At 39.1% G+C, this 11,483-nt stretch overlaps 1 pseudogene; it reads left to right on the top strand.

Annotated features, from left to right (window-relative positions):
• The first annotated feature begins 540 nt into the window (after positions 1–540).
• Positions 541–2,964, top strand: LOC150004419 (heat shock protein HSP 90-beta pseudogene; annotated as a pseudogene).
• Positions 2,965–11,483: the final 8,519 nt, after the last annotated feature.

Genomic DNA, 11,483 nt, shown 5'->3' on the forward strand with positions numbered 1-11,483 from the left:
GACAATTATATTTATGAATCAGATGACCTAATATTGTTAAGATAGCAACACTTCCCAAAATGTACTAAAATTTTAACACAATCTAAAGCCAAATCTCAGCTGGATTCATTGCAGAAGTTGCCAAGTGACCTTAAAATTTCTATAGAAATTCAAGAGACTCAGAATAGCCAAAAAAAAAAAAAAAAAAACCTTGAAGAAGAACAAAGTTAGAGAACTCAGATTTTCCAAATTCCAAACTTATTATAAGGTTACCATAATTGAAACAGTGTGGTACTATAATGATAAAATATACATAGGTCAACAAAACAGAATGAAGAGTTTGAAAACAAACCTTTACATTGGTAGTCAATTGATAATCAACAGAGCAAGACAATTTAATGGAAAGTCTTTTCAATCAATGATATTGGGTCAATGAATGTCAATGTAAACATGGGAAATAAAGAACTTCTGCTCTTGAGTCAACCCTGTGTACGCTGTTTTAAGGTGTGTGAGCTGAAAACAGACCCTGTTCTCTAGGACTTGCATCTCTTCACCCTGAAGATGCCTGGGGAAGTGCACCATGGAGAGGAGGAGGTGGAGATTTTTGCCTTCCAGGCAGAAATTGCCCAGCTTATGTCTCCCATCATCAACACATTCTACTCTAACAAGGAAATTTTCCTTCGGAAGTTGATGAGTAATGCTTCTGATGCCTTGGACAAGATATGCTACGAGAGCCTGACTGACCCTTCTAAGTTGGACAGTGGTAAAGAGCTGAAAATTGACATCATCCCTAACCCCCAGGAACACACCTGGACTCTGGTAGGCACAGGCATTGGCATGACCAAAGCTGATCTTGTAAATAATCTTGGAACCATTGCCAAGTCTGGCACAAAAGCGTTTACGGAGGCTCTTCAGGCCGGTGCAGACATTTCCATGATTGGACAGTTTGGTGTTGGCTTTTATTCTGCCTACCTGGTGGCAGAGAAAGTAGTAGTGATCACAAAGCACAATGATGATGAGCAGTATGCCTGGGAGTCTTCTGCTGGGGGTTCCTTCACTGTGCGAGCTGACCATGGTGAGCCCATTGACCGGGGTACCAAAGTGATCCTTCACCTCAAAGAAGACCAGACAGAGTACTTAGAGGAGAGGCGGGTCAAAGAAGTGGTGAAGAAGCACTCACAGTTCATAGGTTATCCCATAACCCTTTATTTGGAGAAGGAACGAGAGAAAGAAATCAGTGATGATGAAGCAGAGGAGGAGAAAGGGGAGAAAGAAGAGGAAGATAAAGGTGATGAGGAGAAGCCCAAGATTGAAGACGTGGGCTCAGATGAGGATGATGATAGTGCTAAGGATAAGAAAAAGAAAACAAAGAAGATTAAGGAGAAATACATTGATCATGAAGAACTGAACAAGACCAAGCCCATTTGGACCAGAAACCCTGATGACATCACCCAGGAGGAGTATGGAGAGTTCTATAAGAGCCTTACCAATGACTGGGAAGACCACTTGGTGGTCAAGCACTTCTCTGTAGAAGGTCAGTTGGAATTCAGGTCATTGCTATTCATTCCCCGTCGGGCCCCCTTTGACCTCTTTGAGAACAAGAATAAGAACAACATCAAGCTGTATGTCCGCCATGTGTTTATCATGGACAACTGTGATGAGTTGATACCAGAGTATCTCAATTTCATCCGCGGTGTGGTAGACTCTGAGGACCTGTCCCTGAATATCTCCCGAGAAATGCTCCAGCAGAGCAAAATCTTGAAGGTCATTCGTAAAAACATTGTTAAGAAGTGCCTTGAGCTTTTCTCTGAGCTGGCAGAAGACAAGGAGAACTATAAGAAATTCTATGAGGCATTCTCTAAAAACCTAAAGCTTGGAATCCATGAGGACTCGACTAATTGGCGACGCCTTTCTGAGCTTCTGCGCTATCACACTTCCCAGTCTGGAGATGAAATGACTTCTCTCTCGGAATATGTTTCTCGCATGAAGGAGACCCAGAAGTCCATCTATTACATCACTGGTGAGAGCAAAGAGCAAGTTGCCAACTCTGCTTTTGTGGAGCGAGTGCGGAAGCGGGGCTTTGAGGTAGTATATATGACGGAGCCTATCGATGAGTACTGTGTACAACAGCTCAAGGAGATTGATGGGAAGAGCTTGGTCTCGGTTACCAAGGAGGGTCTGGAGATACCTGAGGATGAAGAGGAGAAGAAGAAAATGGAAGAGAGCAAGGCCAAGTTTGAGAACCTCTGCAAACTCATGAAAGAGATCTTGGATAAGAAGGTTGAGAAGGTGACAATCTCCAATAGGCTTGTGTCTTCACCCTGTTGTATTGTGACTAGCACCTACGGCTGGACAGCTAATATGGAGCGTATCATGAAAGCCCAGGCACTTCGTGATAACTCTACAATGGGCTACATGATGGCCAAAAAGCACCTGGAGATCAACCCCGACCACCCCATTGTGGAGACTCTACGACAGAGGGCAGAGGCAGACAAGAATGACAAGGCTGTCAAGGATCTTGTGGTGGTGTTGTTTGAAACTGCCCTGCTCTCTTCTGGCTTCTCACTTGAGGATCCCCAGACCCACTCCAACCGCTTCTATCACATGATCAAGCGAGGCCTAGGCATTGATGAAGATGAAGTGACAGCAGAAGAACCCAGTGCTGCTGTTCCTGATGAGATCCCCCCCCTTGAGGGTGATGAGGATGCATGGAAGAAGTAGATTAGGAGTTTCTAACTGCAGACCTTCTGTCTGTTCTGTGTAGTGTCTTCATTGCTCCCCCAGCAGCCCCAAGTGGCCCTAGACCCCCTGATTTCCTCTGCTGTTCAGTGGGTTTTTTTTTCTTTTTTTTCTCTCCTGTCTTTGCCTAAGGCAGGTTACAAGGGTCTCAAGCCTTCCCTTCTCATAGTTGGTATCAGGCTTGGATTTGTTGTGTATTGTTTTTTTTAATTTTATTCTGAAATTAAAAGTATGCAAAATAAAGAAGATGCAGTTTAAAAAAAAATAAAGTTGAACTTCTACCTCATATCATATATAAAAGTTAACTTGAAATGGATCAAATACCTAAATATAAGAGTTAAAACTATAAAAGGTCTTAGAGGAAAAAGGAAGACATAAATCTCCATGACTTTAAATCAGGAAATTTTTTAAAAATATGGCACCAAAAGCACAAGATACAAAAGCAAAAATTAATAAATTGGATATCATTAAAAATAAATTTTGTTCTGTAAGTGAAATCATCTAGAAATTAAAATGATGACCCATAGAATAGGAGATATTTATACATCATATATACGAGAAGGAACTTATATCTAGAATATATGAAGAACCCTTGAAAGTCATTTAAAAAATAACCTTAATAAAGAATGGGTAAAGAAATTGGATAGACATTTCTCTCAGAAATATATACAAATGGTCAATATGCACATGAAAAAATATTCAACATCATTAGCCATAACATAACTCAAAAGTACAATGAAGTACCACTAGGACAGGTAAATAAAAATGCAGTAATTACAAGTGTTGGTGAGGATGTGGAGAAATTAGAATGCTTGTAAACTGGCAGAGAATGTAAAAAGGTGCAATCACTGTGGAAAACAGTCTGGTCATTTCTTAGAAGGTTAGATATGGAGTTATCCTTTGACCTGGCAAGTCTACCCCTAGGTATATATACCTAAGAGAATTGAAAACATATATCCACACTAAAACTTTTACATGAATAATTCATTATAGCATTATTCATAATAGCCCAGAAGTGGAAACAACCCAGATGTCAATAAACTAATAAAATGTGGTGTGTTCATACAATGGAAATGAAGAACTAATATAGTACTGCCACTGTAGTTGGCGTTGCTACAACAAGGATGAACCTTGAAAACATGCTAAGTGAAAAAATCCAGACACAAAGGTTCATCATGTAGTTGCCATTGTGATGAGTGAGTTGAGTAGCTTTTCTAAGCAGCTCCAGTGTCCCAGATTCTGAGTTGTACATACCTAATGCAGACAGACTAATAAACCACTGAACATAAGTCTATGACATTAATCAAGTATGTGGTTGGAAAATATTTCAAAGAACATGTAAGTTATATTTTTAATGATTTATAGAATGAAAACAAACATTAAAAATAGAGCTATGTGCCCTGGCTAGTGTGGCTCAGTGGATTGGTCACTGGCCTGTGAACCAAAGGGTCTCCAGTTCATGTTGCACATGCCTGGGTTTTGGGCCAGGTCTCTGGTTGGGGATGCACAAGAGGCAACATGACTGAACCACTTGTCCCTCTAAGTACACCAAAGATCTTTTATTGAAAAGAATAAAATTATTGCAAACATTTTTTTTCTTATATTCCATAACCAAAACTGAGACTTTCCGAAAAAAAACAACTTTGTCAACTTGGTTCAGTAGGTAATGAGTCCTCCTTTTATGGGCTCTTGTTCCAAGTTTGGAACTTATCAGAAGGTAATCCTTTCCCCCTAGTTGGTCCTATAATTCCTGGATCTGAGATAATGGAAACTGATAGTAGCATATTTATACCTCTTGGCTCATGTAATCCTACTGCAATCTTATAAAAATCAGTATTGTTATAACTCTGATTTACAGATGTAAAAATTGATGATCTGGGAGATTAAGCATCTTGCCCAAAGCTAATGAGTGAATATTTCAAGTTCAGTCTATGGATCTCAAAGGGTGTGCTTCCTTCATTGTAGTCATATGAACTGAAATTGTGAAGCCTGTGGCCAGAGTCTCAGTTTTACATTTAGCATCACTTTGTCAGCTTTGTATGGTGTGATGACAATAGAGTCTGTCAGGCTCCCTCACCCTGGATACCCAGGCATGAGCTGCTTAGAGATAATAATTAGCTTCTCATGTGCAGCGCACTCACCATTATATAATCATTGATGCCATATTTTGAATAGGAGCGGGCTTTGTCTATGCATAGTATATAAGGGTTGTAACCCCCACAGGAGTATGTGTGGCGATGTGCAGCAATGTGCAGTGAGCAGTGGGAGAGTGGTTTTTGGTCGGCTGGTTGTTCAGCATACACATGCGGTGAAGAGCAATCATGAATGCTGTAATATCTGCAATAAAGGAATGCCAGCAGTCCCATATTTACCTTGCATATTCTTCCGGTTGCCTGAAGAAAAAAGAACTTGCTTTGGTTCCCTGACAGATGGTTACCATCTATACTCTGTGAGACCAAGATCCTGTAGACAAGAGAGTAAACAACTCCTTAAGGTAAATATCTAGTATTTAAGTTATAAAACAGTTAAAAATACACTTTCAATTATATAGATTTATCCTGAAAAAGACAGTTCTGGAAAAGACAATACTGTTGCTGAACAGCTAAGATATAAATTGCCTTTATGAGTGGCCAAATGGTAAGCCTGGAAGCACTGCACTACCTCTGGCAAGAATCCTGTGGCTTTATATTATTTTGTGCTTGTTCCTTTGCTCTTCATAACATCAGATGTTCCCAGATGGGCATATTCTATTTTTGGGGCAGTGAAATGCTATAGCTGAAGCAGCACTAAACATATCCTCCATTCTAGAATGCCACTGGAGCAACACAAACCATTATGATATGGTCCCCAGAGAGGTTGCAAGTCAATATTGGGTCAAGTCACAATGGGATTCCTGACATTCATGATTTAACAATGTCTTCTTTGTGGACATACTGATAGAACCCTCAGTGTTCTTGTTTCCTCTCCACTGGCCCTATTGCAATGTGTGATAAACACTAGACTTGGAAACAGGAAATCCCATGCAAGTCCCAAGCACAGCTTTCCAGCCATGCTGGGAAAATGCTTGCACATTTCCAGACCCCATCTAGATTATTTTACTGTCTTTGTTTTTAATATCAGAGGGAGAGAAAATTAGCAAGTACATATTTAATAAATAAAACTGCTAAAAATTGAGATTTTGTTGAATTACGATGTTAATAATGTGACTTTGAAGACAGGAGACCCTTGTATAAATTAGTTGAGGAGAAAAAAGCCTGAAAAAAAACTTGTGGGCATGAAGGAATGATCATGTATCTTAATACATATGCATATATCTACATTATTTTATGCCTGGTATTATTAAGCTGACATTGAATATTCTTGACATTTCATCACATTGAAGCCTGTATGTTGAACTTCTGACTCTGAGTGTATTCATTGCAAAGGGATGTCTGGATAATTAGTTAATAGCTCCCATGGGGCAGGCACAGAACCAAAACAGTGTGATTACCAGTAAGCTCTTCAGACCTGAATGAGCTGTGCAGTGAGATTCCTCCTCTGTGTTTGTCATGAGAAGCTCCAGCATACTTAATAGCTCAGGGGATCAGCAATGCCAAACTGACACTCCAGCTGTGTGAACCCTCAGGCTTGAATTATTATTATTACTTCAGCTCTCTTTTAACATGGTTTGGAATCACCACTGGCTTTCACCGAGGGTTTGTGTCAGCAGTTAATTACAAAGTTCTAGCCCTGAGTGTGTGCCTGCTATTGAAATCGAGCAGTCAGGGAATGCATTCTTTGAAATCACTTTCGAATTTACCAACGGGCCTGCCATGAGCATCTTTCACAGGAGGATGAAGGTTAAATTGGCAGATGGACTTGCAGATTAATGTTTCCTGTTTGTTTCATCATCCTACCAGTTTTAACACTTAGCAAATGATAAAGAGGTTTTCTTTCTATTCTTACAAAGAAAAACAACAAGATATTCTTAGGCACAGGCTTGTAAACCTCCCAAGGAGAGTATTTTCCTTGCTGTTTTTCTTTATTGCCAGAACAAATGAATCAAGAGCTAATCTGCTTACAATCGAGGTGCTCACACAGACATTTTGTTGTGATCAGAGGATTATCTTCAGCAGCTCAAACACTTAAACTATTCATTTTATTTTTGTCATGTCAACCAAAGTGGCAGGTACTTTTGTCAAAAAGCATTTCCAAAATCTTGGTTTATTACCTTTTGGGGATTATATGTCCAGAACATATAACAGCCAATTTGGAACTATGGTAATAATCTCTTGCATGCTCACAAAAGTGAAAATGGGTTGAAATGGGATGACTCTGAAGCTTGATTTCCATAGGCAACCACCTTCTGTTCTCTCCCAGTTGGGAACTATTTTGCAATCTATAGGTCATCTAAAAACATTACAAAAGGTATATTTCCCAACACATATAAAATCTTTAACACTGAGGCTTAGCAACTAAAATATTTTTTTAAGAAATAAGAACCTTGCATGGTAGCACATGTCATTCACACATCTTAGAAGAGCTAGTCAAATCATGCTAAGAGTTTTATCATTGAATAGGATCTTGTCAAATTCCTGCCTGTATCAAACCCGATGGTGGGCCCTTGTATAGTTTCTGTCAGCCAGGAATAGATGGAAAAGGCAAAACACAAATACAAGAGAACAAAAATTATTTAAATTTTTTACTGGATGGCAGTCTCAGCTTTTTCTCTTTGTGGCATGTATGATGTGCAGATCCACTTTGTTTACAGCTGGCTCATTTATTCCCACTTATTTACATTGCTGTCTCGCAGACCTGTGTTCTCAGAAGAGAGGCTCTGGGGACCAACATGAGAACACAAAGACTCTGATCACAGCCACCTACAAAGGTCAGCTTAAAGCTCAAGCTTTGGTAGGAACATTGTTAGTTTCCACAGTGATTTCCCAACTTTATATTTCTTTTAAAGCACAAACACAAAAAGATAGTTACACTCATGCCCTGTGATATATACTGCATTTGCTCCAGGAATTATGAAATAAATATAACCTCTATGTTCAAGTAGTTTTAATCATTCTTCAGAAAGTACCTGAAAAGAGAATGATGGTACCGAGATGCTGCTTTTATTTCTAATATTGCTATAGAATAATCTAGAGTAATGCTTTTCAATCAAAATGGAATGTGTGCTACATATTCAGTTTTTTATTTTCTAGTAGCTTCATTAAAAACACAAAAGGTGAAATTAATTCTAACAATATATTTTATGCAACACTATTCTAAAATATCATTCATTTTGTAATCTATACAAAAAATTTCAGCCCTGGCTGCTGTGGCTCAGTGAATTGAGCATTGGCCTGCGAGCCAAGTATTGCTGGTTTGATTCCCAGTCAGGGCATATGACTAGGTTGCATGTCAGGTCCCAAGTTGGTGGTGCAAGTAAGAGGCAACCACACAGTGATGTTTCTCTCTCTCTCTTTCTCCTTTCCCCTCTCTGTAAAAATAAAATAAATAAATAAATAGTTTTTTAAAATTTCAGTATATTTTATTGATTATACTATTATAGTTGTCCCAATTTTTCCCTCCCCCCCCCTCTTCCTATTACCCCCAATCCCTCCAGCAATGTCCCTCCTTATTTCATGTCCATAGATTGTATGTATAAGTTCTTTGGCTTCTCCATTTTCTTTACTATTTTTAACAACCCCCTGTCTATTTTATGCCTACCAATTATGTTTAATCCCAGTACCTTCCCCACCATTCTCCCCCCTTCCCTCTCCCTGCTGATAACCCTTTATATGATCTCCATATCTATGATTCTGCTCATGTTCTAGTTGTTTTCTTAGTTTGTTTTTGTTTAGTTTTTGTTTCTTTAGATTCAGTTTTTGATAGTTGTCAGTTTGTTATTTTCCCATTCATAGTTTTGATCTTCTTTTCCTTAATTAAGTTCCTTTAACATTTCATATACTAAGGACTTGGTGATGATGAACTTCTTCAGTTTCACCTTGTCTTGGAAGTGCTTTGCCCTTCCATTCTTTGCTGGATAGAGTAATCTTGGTTGTAGGTCCTTGTTTTTCATCACTTTGAATACTTCTTGCCAGTCCCTTCTTGCCTTCAAAATTTCTTTTGAGAAATCTGCTGACAGTTTTATGGAAACTCCTTTGTAAGTAACTCTCTGCTTTTCTCTTGCTGCTTTCAATATTTTCTCTTTACCTTTAACCTTTAGTATTTTAATTATGTTGTGTCTTGTTGTGGACCTCTTTGGGTCCAACTTATTTGGAACTCTCTGTGCTTCCTGGACTTGTATGACTATTCCCTTTGCCAAATTAGGAAAGTTTTCTTTCCTTTTTTTTTTTTTTCCAAAAAATTTTCAATTCCTTGCTCTTTCTCTTCTCCTTCTGGCACCCCTATGATTTAGATGTTGGCATGTTTGAAGTTCTCTGAGAAGTTTCTAAGCCTCTCCTCATTTTTTTCAATGATTGTTTCTTCATTCTGTACTGGTTGACTATTTATTTCTTCCTTATGCTTCAAATCATTGATTTGAAACCTGGTTTCCTTCCCCTCATAATTGGTTTCATGTATATTTTTCTTCATTTCACCTTGCATAGCCTTCTCTTCTTCCCTTATGCAGTCATGTCATACACAAGCATATCTGTCAAGCCTGTGAGCATTGTTACCACCAGTGTCTTGAAATTTTCATTTTTTAGGTTGGCTATCTCCTCATAGCTTAGTTATCCCACCAGAACCTTGATTTGTTCCTTCTTTTGGGCCATAGTTCTCTGTCTCCTCAACTTGATAGGCCCCTGTGTTTGCCTCTGTGTCTTAGGTAGAGCTGTCACACCTGTTATGTTGTAAGGGGTGGAGTCTTAGGTATTCATTAGTGTGAGGCTACCCCTTTCACCACATTGTAGCACTGTATGTGGTGAAGGAGTCTGAGAGGGAACAATGCTGCTCACTCAGCACATGTCCCTTTTCCAGGTACTTCTCTCACTTCCTGAATGGGACTGGCACCTCTCTAGCTGTTCCTCTGGTTATGGTTCCTAGAGTGGGTTGGTCTGCAGACATTCTAGCACAATGGGGTCCCTCTAAACAAACAAACTTTGCTGAGAGACCAGCAATTTCTTCCTCCACCCCAATACCCACGGGTTTGCACAATCAGAAGCAATGAGGTTTTGTTTTCCCTGGCACTAGAACCATGAGCTGTGCAGTCTGGTCTGGGGCAGCGAGTGCTCCCCAGATGTCCCTCCCTACTTTTTAAAAATGTGTGACTACACTTTCCACTAACTGGCTGCTCTTGCTTCTGCTGCTGCCACTGCTGCCTCTACATCACACTCTCTCCACCCCACCTCCACCCCTCCTACCTGTCTGGATGAGTATTTCTTCTTTATATCTTTCTTTGTTGGACTTCCATTCAGCTCGATTTTTTGGAACTTCTGATTGTGTCCAGTCTTGAGGTAGCTGTATTCCTTCTAAGTTGTGGAGGGAGATGCAATGTGTCTACCTATGCCTCCATCTTGGCTGTCTGGTTGTTTCTTTTGAGGTTAGTCGTGATCCTTATGGTAATGCGAGGAGGTGAAGCATGTCTACCTGTGCCTCCAACTTGTCCAGAAATCCCTCAATATGAAAAATTAATGAGAGATTTTACTTTTTTGTACTGTTTGAAAACTTTGGTATATTTTACACTTACAGCGCGTCTCAATCTGGACTAGCCACATTTCAAGTGTTTGTCACTAGTAGTTATTATATTGTACAGCATAGGTCTAGATTGCAAAGTATAAATTTTGGACTTTCATTGATGTAGGTTTTAAAGTTCATCACATGTATTTTATGCGTTATTCATCCCAATGTTATTATTTTAATTTTTGACTAAATTTGTTTAAGATTTTGCTTCCTTGTGATATATTTTTTAGGTTGCAATGTTATCAAGTGGTGCCTTCTTTACAAGAGGTGACATACTCTAATTGAAATAGGCCTGATTAAGTAAAGGCTGTGACTTTCCTTGAGAATACCTGAAGATGCTGTTTGCTTGGGGACAAAAAGAAATAAAAAACTTAAATTGAGAATTAGGTCTGAAACAAAAATATACAGTTCATTACAAAGTTCTGATTAATCCAAAAACTCCAGAATACAATCCTAGGTCCCTACTTCAGATTTCTGTGCCTTTTATCTGCTGAACTCTGCCATCTATTAGAGCTTCTTTGCTCTCCCATCCCCTAAAACCACTCCATGATCTAGTCCTACTGAATTATTTACAGTTCCCCTGACATAATCATACACAAGCCTATAAAATAGGTACTTTTACCACTCTCTCACAGGCAAAGAATTTAAAGTTCAGTGGGGTTCCATGACTTGCTCAGGCTAACACTGATGTGCTAAGTAGCAAAGCTGGAAAGTGGATCTTTGACACCCGCACTGAGCATAGCCCTATACATATGACAAAAGTAGACACAGGCTTTGTAGCCCCTTTGAGAAGCATGTCCTTGGCTGCTCAAATGATATAGAGCAAGTAGCCAGACCAATCTGGGTGATTGTTCACTTGTACTAAATATTTTATTGCAAGAATTTGAGTTGTGTTTGCAGTAGAGTACTATATACAGTCACCAAATACAAAGAGGCAAAAAATTATGGTTTTATTTACCTTTCAAATCATAGAAAGTATTTAACTTCTGTTTTTTTCAAAGGCATATTGGTCTAAGAACTTGACAAGGTAATTCATGCCTCTGAAACTACTGTTGTGGCTTTGGGTTTTTCCCCTATTGTTTCTAAAAACCTAGTGTTTCATGTTCCCCCTGGCT

Source organism: Furipterus horrens, unplaced genomic scaffold, assembly GCF_987537825.1.
Source record: "Furipterus horrens unplaced genomic scaffold, mFurHor1.1.pri manual_scaffold_7, whole genome shotgun sequence".
NCBI classification, from domain to species: Eukaryota; Metazoa; Chordata; class Mammalia; order Chiroptera; family Furipteridae; genus Furipterus; species Furipterus horrens.